Source organism: Lonchura striata, chromosome 23 (assembly GCF_050655825.1).
Source record: "Lonchura striata isolate lonStrDom1 chromosome 23, ASM5065582v1, whole genome shotgun sequence".
In the NCBI taxonomy this organism is placed as follows: domain Eukaryota; kingdom Metazoa; phylum Chordata; class Aves; order Passeriformes; family Estrildidae; genus Lonchura; species Lonchura striata.
The window spans coordinates 8,461,264-8,472,181 of NC_140725.1; the positions used below are offsets into that span (position 1 = coordinate 8,461,264).

Genomic DNA, 10,918 nt, shown 5'->3' on the forward strand with positions numbered 1-10,918 from the left:
GCCTCAGTTTCCCTGCTGGAAAGCAAGGCAGGAGATTCCAAACCCTTTCTATTTGAATTGCCTTTGAGGCTGACACACAAAGAGCTACCCAAGAGCAAAGCAGTCGCTCTTAAGCGGCAGATTCCGTACCTGGAACAATTGGTGGTTGGTTGTGCCAGTGCCAGGAGATTGCCTTCCCTGAGCTGTCCGTGGCAGGTGCGGAGCGGGGGTCTCTCCCAGCGGGAAGAGCCACGAGCTGCGCTGCATCGCTGCCCTGTGACACAGCCGGAGCACGTTCCTCGCGTTGCCAGCGCCGAGCAGCTCCTTAAGCTTTTGTCACAGCAGGGCAGGATCGACAGCCGATGAACTTCCCCTTCCCGAGCCCTTGCAGAGGGATGAGTGCTCAGATCCTCCCCCGCCCAGCTCCCCGCTGCTTCCCATCCGTGCTGAGCTCCTCACGGGGCTGTCTCGGCAGACAGGGGTTCTGGCCGAGGGGCTCAGCAAACCACCTCCAGCCGCTGGACATCGGGGGGCAGAACCCTTGGGGTGGGGAGAGACACACAGGCATTTCCTACAGCTGGAAAAATCAGTGGGAGCTGCAGGATGACACCCCAGGACCCCACCGCAGCCCCCACCCCACACCCCGCACACACTGGTGACTGTCAGGGAGGATCCCATCGCAGGGTACATTCCATGGGAGATGAGGAAGGGGCCCCAAAGGCACCCTAATTCCTAGGGACTGACAGGCTTGGCACTGCAGCGTGGTGAGGAAGAGGCTGAAAGTGTGGAGTAAGATAAATCCGGACAAACGCAACATTGACACTTTGCCTCTGCTCCACCTGCCTCCTCTCTGTCTCTGCTCTGTCTCAGAACTCCAGCCAAGGGTCATTAAATCAATGAGCAGGTTTCCTGGTATCCAACCTCTTGGGGTCAGGATCTTTTAATGCTCGGGCACGCGAGCCCAGCCCCCTATTCATTATCGGGATCGTTATTATTGACACATCACTCAGGATTCCCCATCGATCCTGGCACGCGGACAGGGCTCGGAGCTGGGCTGGGATCACAGCTCCACTGCAGCCTCAGACTGACGGGCAGCAGCAGAGGCCCTTCCTGGAATCACAGGCTCGGGGTGGAACGGCAGCTTTGACACTGAACTGGCAGGATTTTGGTAATTGCAGCACTTGGGAAGGGCTCTGGAAGAGGAGAGAGACATGAGTGGAGAGCTGTGCCAAGTGGGTGCCTGCTGGAGATGCCTGGCACAGCACTCACATCCCAGATGTCCCTACATTTGCATCGTGCACTCAGTTTGGGGTCCCTCGGGACAAGGAGGACATGGAGGGGCTGGAGAGTATCCAGAGAAGGGAATGGAGCTGGGAAGGGAATAAAGCCCCAGGAGAGGCTGAGGGAGCTGGGAAGGGGCTCAGCCTGGAGAAAAGGAGGCTCAGGGGGACCTTGTGGCTCTGCACAGCTCCTGCCAGGAGGGGACAGCCGGGGGGTCGGGCTCTGCTCCAGGAACAGGGACAGGAGGAGAGGGAACGGCCTAAGCAGTCAGCTCCTTGTCACCTTTGGTGGCTGCAGACATCTCAGGGCACAGCAGGGCCCTGTGTGCTTGTGGGAGGAGTGGGATGCACGGATTCCATCTGTCCAGCTTGATTCATGTGGCAATTCCAGAGGCTCTGAAATCTGGTGTTATTTGCACAGAAAAAGCCAATGCAGTGACTTTCACAATAACTTTCTGTTGAATAATGCTGCATTCAGGCCCCAGGAAAGGGGACATGAGCAGCTGGAAAGACAAAAAAAAGAAAAGATATTTTTAATCGTAGGGGTTTTTTCCCTGCTGTGAAATGTTTCACCTCCAAAGGCAGAGCCTGGGCGGGCAGGGAAGCACAGCCAAGGTTATCAGGAGCCCTCAGCATGGCCAGGGTTGAGCTGCAGCCTCGCAGGGAGCAGGGCAGGGCTGCTGCAGAAACAGTGTCCTGTCATTGTCACCCTCCACACTCAGCTTCTGGGGCTGAGCAAAACCTCCCTGTCTCTCCACACGCCTAAACTCAGTCCCTGTATCTCCCCACTGAAGTCTCTGTGTGCATCACCAGATGAGATAAAGATTGAGGTGTAAGGACAGATGGAGATGGATTGGTGGAATGCTGTCCAGCCATCCATCTGCTCCTGCACCCATCCATCCTGCCTCCTGAGCTCTGCTGCGCTGCCCGTGGCGGGGAGCAAGCTCTCCTTCTGGATGAAGACTGAGAGGAGATGGATAAATGGCCGAGTGGATCTTTATTAAATGCATCCATCTCTCTTCTCCCAGACTGACCCATCAGACCATCTCCACATTTTTCCTCTGCCTGTTTATGCTCAGAAAGCCTGATCCATCCAGCTCCCAGTTAAGGATTTTACAGCTCCTCTCATCAAAGAGCAAATGTGTTTGACCCTTCTCAGCACCATAAAATTACTTGCATCACTCCTTGGGTTCGTTATGGTCTTAATGGAGAGGAGCAGAGCCCGAGGAGCAAATACCAGGTGTTGTCCCCAATTAAATGTCAGCTTAATCATCCCTAGGAAGGCATTCCAACAGCCAGGCAGGGTTCAGCAGGGGGTACATGAGGGACCCAGCCCAAAAAAATCCCATAAAAGCCCCTTAGCTCCCCTGGCATCTCATCCACTGGGATGACTCCAGTTTATCCATCGCTGGGGAACAGCAACCCCCACTGGGGGAGGAAGGGCTGGAGATTTGGGTCTGACATCTGGAGGTGGGGCTAATTTAACCCCAGCTCCCTCCCCTCTCCAGGCCGTGCCGGGTAACTTATGATGGCTCAGAACGCACGGCTGGAAATGTTCCCCTTGCTCTTCCCTCCCTGCATCCCTGCTCCCACTCTGGAGAGAAAGCAGCTCACTCAGGGCTGCTGCCCTGAAAAGGTTGCAGCTGGACTTTATCACACCTTAAAAATGAAGAAAATTAAAGGAGAAGGGAAAAATATTGACTTGGATCCACTTAAGTCCTCAGCACAACACTGGGACTTTAGAAAATGTCTATTTGGTAAAACTGAACTTCTACACAGAGGAGGCTGCATCCAACCCCCTCCTTGTTGGCTGCCTCTGGGACATTTTTGTCTTTGTTCGTGTTTCAGCCTTGATATTTGCAAAATAAAAGACATTTCTGGTTTGAAATGATTCTGCATTTCACAATGTTGAGCTGATTATCGTGAAATTAATTGTTACAAACAGAAAGTTAACACAGTAGAAACGGATACAAAAACCTCCCCAAAATTGCCGAGGGAATTATTTGCACAGATCAAAAGCATTTTACTCTGCCAAGCTTTTATGTTGCAAATGGTTTTTGAGAGCTCCTCTTCCCAGCCCATCGTAGTTGGCAGGGGAGGTTTGCTGAACCTAAAATATTTGGCAGGGCAGGAAAATTTTCCCTCCTCCAGTGTAAGTGAGGCCAGTCCCTGGAGGTGGAGCAAAAACCTGGAGGCAGCAAAACCCCGAGCAGCCCCAGGAAGGGGCTGAGGCATCCGCCTGTTCCCAGATCCACATCTAATAGCAATATTGCAAATTAAAGATGAGTGGATGAGGGTGGGAGCACCTGGCCAGACGAGGCAGGAGCTCTGCACAGCAAGGGCAGTGCCTTGGGTGCAAAATATTTTGGGAAATGCCCTAGCAGGCAGGAGGGGCCAGCAGGAAGAGCAGGGCAGGGAAAGGGCAGCTGCCTGTCTGCTCATCTCCCGTCCCAGGCAGTTTGTCCTTCATTTCCTGAGCTACAAATTCGCTTGGACACATGTTCTGAATTTAGAAACAAGCACATTCAGTGGAATTCATATTTTATGAGGTTCCTTTTAGGGGCACATATATTGTAAAAGAAATTACTAAATCTGATTTTTCCATTCTATTCAATCTCTTAAAACTTCCTAACGAGTGTCAGGGAACATAAAAAGACCTGCTTAGGCCGTGCTGTGAACCAGGAGACTAAATAGCCTGTGAACATCCCAGTCTTCACCTGTACCAAAGAGACATTTAGAATTAGAACGTGGTTTCCCCCCCACAGCAGCCAGAAGAGCTTTGCCATTCCCCCTGACTCTGGCCTGAGGAGGAATCCAGTTAAACATTAGAGACCTGCAGTCTACCCCTCCTGGGTGGTCCTGGACACGGGGTTTCCATCTTCTGCTTTATTCTTCATTTAATCTCAGAAACTGCACACACAGAATCACATCCAAACCAGGTGAGGCTGTAAAGTCCAGCCTCACACCTCTGAGAGCTCAAATTTGTCATTCTGATCTCACAGATAGAGGTACATGCACATCTCTGCAGTCCAGCTGTCCACTTCGTGTCCAGCTGTCCCCCCCCTCCCCGCAGGTGTGGCTCGTGCCTTTCCCAGAGGCTAACCAGACACGAAATGTGGATGTGCTGCAGGGGCAGAAAGCAGCAACCCCTCTGCCTTGCCCCAAAACATTCTCCCCAGAAATGGAGGGTCCTCAAACCGTAGCTCCCCTTTGGAAATGCGGGCAGGATTTGTGTCTTGGGCTGTGTCTGCATTCACACCAGTGTCAGCAGAGTTTCGGAGGGCGCTCTGCAGTGGCCCCAACCCTATCCCATGCTCTGGACATGGCTGGGATGCTCCCAGAGAACCTTCTCATCCAGGAGCTGGACAGGACCAGTTCAAGCTCTCCAGGATGGCTCCAGAGTGTGGACAAAACTGAAAGGGACACATCTCAGTCCCATGGAGATGCCCATGAGAGCCAAGTCCCCATCCCTCACCGCCAGCCAAAGATCAGAGGTTTGGGAATTCAAGTGTGCAAATTTTCTCTCCACCTTCTCCAATCTACAAATCACCCTTCAGACATTTGGGTTTGCAGAAATAAATAGTCCCTGCCACAAGCAGCAAGAGATAAAGTTGTAAGTGTTCAAACGTGTGTCTAATCCCCTTAATAGATCTCTTGCTATTAATTTCAGCACTCGCTGTGACTCTGCCAGGCCCTGTTATCATTCCTGGGGCTGATATCTGCAGGTGGCCTATCTGCCCCATCCAAACACTTGTCATATTTCAGACTCTGGCCAGTCTTTGCATTCAGCACAAAGGAGACAAACACCACAGGAACTACTGAAACATAAATCTGCCACCCATCCCAAGGGGAAACAAAGAGCTGGAGGGGACAAGGAAGAGGCCCGGGGTCATTTGGCAGTGATAACCCCCCCACAGATCCAGGCTGGCACAATTCTCCTGTTCACTGAATGCTGGAAAGTGCATTTGCTCAGGATCTGTGTGGGATGGTCCTGGGCACAGGACCTTGAGACCTGGAGGGGCTGGAGAGTATCCAGAGAAGGGAATGGAGCTGGGAAGGGAATAAAGCCCCAGGAGAGGCTGAGGGAGCTGGGAAGGGGCTGGAGAATCCCTGAGGAAGCTGGGAAGGGGCTCAGCCTGGAGCAAAGGAGGCTCAGGAGGACCTTGTGGCTCTGCACAGCTCCTGACAGGAGGGGACAGCCGGGGGGTCAGGCTCTGCTCCAGGAACAGGGACAGGAGGAGAGGGAACGGTCTCAGGCTGGGCCAGGGCAGGCTCAGGGTGGGCAGCAGCAGGAATTTCCCCATGGAAAGGGGGCTCAGGCCTTGGCAGGGGCTGCCCAGGGGGGTTTGGAGCGCCCATCCAGGTGTCCAAGGAATTCCTGGATGTGGCACTCAGAGCTCCGGGCTGGGGACAAGGTGGACATCGGGCACAGCTGGGACTCGATGACCTTGGAGGGCTTTTCCAATCTCAGTGATCCTGTCACAATTTGGAAAAGAGCAGCATTGACCTGAGAGTCTCCAGAACAAATCTGGCCATTTTGTGCCCTTATAACCAACCTCCCTGGGCACTCTGAAGGTCAAGTGGCCAAGTTTCCTGTCTGCTCTAATCACCACTGGGTTTTTAAGAGACAACGGAGAGCAATCGAGGAGCCTCCGTGTCCTTTCCCGAAGTTAACGGGCCCTGACGCCTCATCCTGGCACCGAGAGCTCCATGAGGAGCCTCAGAGCTGAGTTTGCAGCTGCCATGTCCCCGGCGCCCCGGTGGGTGCCCAGCTCAGCACCTTCCACCCACGCGGAACACGGGAGCTGCTCAGCAGGGATTCACAGCCCCCAGTTGTCCCACCTCGGCTCGAAGCTGTGCCGAGCAAAGGACAGCGCTGCCCAAGGAGAGGGCAAAGCAAAGAACGAAGCGAGGACATCGGGGATGCAGCGTCCTCCAAGCACATTCCAGCCTGCTTGAACAGCCACGTGCGCTGTGGCCAGATGCTGCCAGCAGAAAACTGCTCGGCATTAATTCACAGGCAGCTTGGCTCATAAAGCTGGGCCAGGCACAGGAACTGAGCTCTGCATCCACTTTTCATGTCCCCTGTCCCTCTCTCCGTGCCTTTGTTGGGATGCCAAAGCCAATCAGGAGGTGCTGAACCTCCCTGGCTCCTGTTCATTTCTGGTAAATAATGACCATTAGTATTCAGGCCAAAGACCTCGCAGCATTACCCAGTTCAATATTTGCTGCCCTGTAACAAAGGCAATCCATTTCACATGCAGAACGTGGGAGTGCAACCTTTTGTTACTTGAGTTTCTTAAATTTTTATCTCAGAAATCAATGAAGGAATTGGAATTCCACATCTCATTTTATGGCCCAGAGAAAAAGAGGGAGAGGACAAGGGAAAATTATGAAAGAGAGGGAAAGGAATGAAAAACAACACCTGAGCTCATCCAGATATCCTTATAAATTCTTTAACAATTTAATTACTGGGCAGTCTGTGCTTTGGTTTTAAAGCTCTGAGTGAGTGCTGGTGTTATTTTGTTGTGGGTTTTTCCCTCCTGCAGAGTCTATAGAATTGCTTGCAGTTTGTAGTTGATCTTCTTGGAAAATAAATTATTCTCCACCCAATTAATCTAATTAGAACGTAATCAAGTTGTAGAGATCTGTGCAGCAGCGTGAGTGATTAGGAAAAATTACCTTTCTGCAAAGAGTTTAAATTTAATTTTAGTTCCATCATCTGAAGCCCAAATAAAGGAAAGTGTAATTTGCACTGCAATCCTTCGTGCCATGCTGCCTCTTTCCTGGGAGAGCAAATTCCAGCTGGATCCAAACAAATCCTCCTCGTGTTCCATGGCTCAATCCATGCAAAACCAGTGGGTTTCATTTTCCAGAGGAAAAATGCTCAGGATGACACGAGGGTAGGTGAGAGCTGCACTGGGGGGTGGCAGGGTTTGGGTGGGGTTGCTCCAGGGGTGCCTTCTGTGAGAAGGTTCTAGAAATTCCCCAGTGGGATAGACCCAAAATCAGCTTCCAGCTTATGGGGCCCAAGGGAACAGCTGGAGCTGTGCCAGGGGAGGTCAGGCTGGCTGCCAGGGACAAGTCCTGCCCCCAGAGGGTTTTGGGGCACTGACCAGGCTCCCAGAGAATGGGCACACAGTCTCACGTTCAGCTTTGAAAGAAAGGGGTGAAAGAAAAAGGAAAAAGAGATGGTGGGAAGGGGGGTGAAGGGAAAAATTAATTGCTTAAAACTTCCATTGCTCTTCTTTACCTCATCCTTACCTGCTGCTTGCGGCGAGTGCCCAGGTTCACGTCCCAGCTGGCAGGGCCCCGAGCCTCTGTGTGCGAGGGCTGCTGATCCAGCAATGACCCTGGAACCGCTGGGGAACGACCGGTGTGGGGCCACAGAGCGCAACCAATGTCCCTGTGCACACATCCGTAATTGTCTGGTGGTGGATGGATGATGGAGGGATGGATGGATGATGGATGGATGATGGATGGATGGATGGATAGATGGATGGATGGATGGATGGATGGATGGATGGATGGATGGATGGATGATGGATGGATGGATGGATGGATGGATGGATGGATGGATGGATGGAAGGATGGATGATGGAGGGATGGATGATGGATGGATGATGGATGGATGGATGGATGGATGGATGGATGGATGGATGGATGGATGATGGATGGATGGATGATAGATGGATGATGGATGGGTGGATGGATGATGGATGGATGATGGATGGATGGATGGATGATGGATGGATGATGGATGGATGGATGGATGGATGGATGATGGATGGATGGATAGATGGATGGATGGATGGATGGATGGATGGATGGATGGATGGATGGATGGATGGATGATGGATGGATGGATGATAGATGGATGAGGGATGGATGGATGGATGGATGATGGATGGATGATGGATGGATGGATGATGGATGGATGGATGGATGATATATGGATGGATGGATGGATGGATGATATATGGATGCATGGATGGATGGATGGATGGATGGATGATGGATGGATGGATGGATGGATGGATGGATGGATGGATGATGGATGGATGGATGATGGATGATATATGGATGCATGGATGGATGGATGGATGGATGGATGATGGATGGATGATGGATGGATGGATGGATGGATGGATGGATGGATGGATGGATGATAGATGGATGCATGGATGGATGGATGGATGGATGGATGATGGATGGATGATGGATGGATGGATGGATGGATGGATGGATGGATGGATGGATGATAGATGGATGCATGGATGCATGGATGGATGGATGGATGATGGATGAATGGATGGAGGGATGGAGGGATGGATGGATGGATGGAGGGATGGAGGGATGGATGTGCTTGGAGTGGTGGCTGGGAGCAGGGACAGAGAGGCAGGTGGCACCTGGTGGGAGATGGAATCACAGAATCTCAAAATTATTGAGGTTGGAAAAGCTCTCCACAACAAACCTGTGCCCAATTCCCACCTTGTCCCCAGCCCAGAGCTCAGAGTGCCACCACCAGTTGTTCCTTGGACACCTCCAGGAATGGGCACTCCAAAGCTCCCTGGGCAGCCCCTGCTCAGACCTGGCCACCCTTTCCATGGAGAAATTCCTGCTGCTGTCCACCCTGAGCCTCTCCTGGAGCAGTCTGAGACTCAAAAAGGAGATCTCTCATGCAGAGACAGCAGGAGGGGATGCTGCAATCAGAAACCACCTGAAAATCTTTCCTGTCTTTGGTGACACCTGGCCAGGTGATGCTGCACCAGTCACCTGAGGGACTAATTTGTAAGAATAATCTCTGCCTCTTTTTTTATTTATTTTTTTTTTTTTTTTTTTTTTTTTGTAATAATAAAATGCTCTTTTTGCAGAGAATTCTTAGAATTCCTTTAAAATCTGCTGCGTCTCTGCACACCCTTCAGGCTGGGTATGGCCAGGACAGCCCACACCCTGTTCTGAATGAAAACAGCAGTGAGGTGAGACAGCATGGTCTGAACACAGAGAATATGCTCCTTTTGCCTCAGGGAATATTACTTTTTATGGATTTTTCCTGGCATGTATTTGTAGCTTGTTCATGTTCTGTGCTCCGTTCCCACAGGAGGCAACTTGCAGGGCTTTTCCTTTAGGCTTCTCTTGAAAAAATAAGGATTTAAAAAAAATAAATTTAATATTCCAGTGAGAAAAGGAGGGTGGTAGCTGCTGGCAGTGTTGGAACAGTTTGGATGTCACAGAGACACCATTTTTATTGAGTTGGATGTTGTGAACTGAGATCTTCCTGCCAGGAGCTCCCCAGGGTTGGGAAGTTCTCAGTTGGTTTCCCAGTCTCCTGCTCCAGGAACAGCCATGGTAGAAATGCACTGGGGTGTCCTGTTTGCAGCACTCAGAACACATCTCCTCAGACAGGTTCACTCCTGCCTTGGGATACATATTTTAGAGATTGGGATTTCCATTCACTAATCTGTGTTTCATTGGAGCTCCCTGGGAAGGAGGTTGCTTCAGGTGTGGTCTGTGTGTTCCTGACCTCTGCTTTTGAGGAAAACTCTGACTTTTTCATGTTTCTTGCCTGTTTTCCTGCTCACCCTCCAAGGAAAGGCTCTGTGACATGGTATCTTTCCTTCCCTGGCTGGAGCTGTGCTCACACATGCATCTCACTTCCAGGGACTCTTTTGGAAATCTAAAAATCCAGCAAATATTGGTCTGTATCCCAAAAACCTTGAAACCTAAATCCATGAAAAGTTCAGAGAGGGAAGGAGAGACAGGCACAGAGAGGACAGTGATTTATCCAAGGTCACCCAAGAAATCAGTGGCAAAGGATGTTCCAACCCCCACCAAAGTCCCTTATAGCACAAAAAATATTTTCTTGTAAGGCAAAAAAATCTTCTTTCCTATATTTAGCTGCAGAATTACTCCTGAAGTACATTAGTTCTCCAGGCTTCTCGGACAAAATAATGTTATTAGACCGAATGCCAGTGGAGGAAAAGAAGATTTGACATTTCACTGAAAATTGCACCCAGGACTATTAAGGAAGGGGAACTTATTTGGATGCACTGCAGGCACAAACTCTTCAGATTTACACTTTTCAGTCAGAGCTGCCTGCAACCCTTCTGCAAAATCCGAGGAGAATTTCATATTTTTCCCCTCCTCTCCCTTTCTTTACTCTGAGACAAATCTCCAGGAAAATTCATTACACGGTTTAAGCGATGGGATTTATCATTCCATTCAGCTTCCCCAACTCGCAGCTCTCCTCTCTGTCACACCAGCGAGGTAATTCTAATTTGTTTCTTTCATATTTCACCCGTGATGTGCGACGCCGGATGACGGGAAGAAAATAGAGACAAGAGTCAGGAATGGCTCGGGGCTGCACGGGACGAATTTCAGCAGCTGCGTCACTGTCTGGGAATGGGGAGCTCAGGAACAGGGGAGACTGCAGGCCAGTTCCTGGGGACCTAATGCCAACCTCTAGAGGGGCTCCTGCCGAGTGTGGGGGCAAACCAGGAGCACAGGTGGGTTTGTCACCTGCCACAGAGGAGGTTTGTCATCCCAGAGAAGGGCTCTAGCTCAGCTGTCCTTGGGGGTGCTGCATTCTCTGACATCTCCACATGGTCAGAGCCCTTCTTCCCACCTGGTGTCTCCTCCCTGCAAAGCACGAGGGTGAA

At 51.0% G+C, this 10,918-nt stretch overlaps 1 protein-coding gene across 1 annotated transcript in view; it reads right to left on the reverse strand.

The window, feature by feature from the left end:
- LOC146765576 (uncharacterized) overlaps positions 1 to 10,918 on the reverse strand; it is a 36,136-nt gene that overhangs the window by 7,159 nt on the left and 18,059 nt on the right. Inside the window, exon 5 of the mRNA XM_085559895.1 lies at positions 130 to 8,668. The gene's annotated coding sequence lies outside the window, so the exon portion shown is untranslated. The remainder of the gene's footprint in view (positions 1 to 129; positions 8,669 to 10,918) is intronic.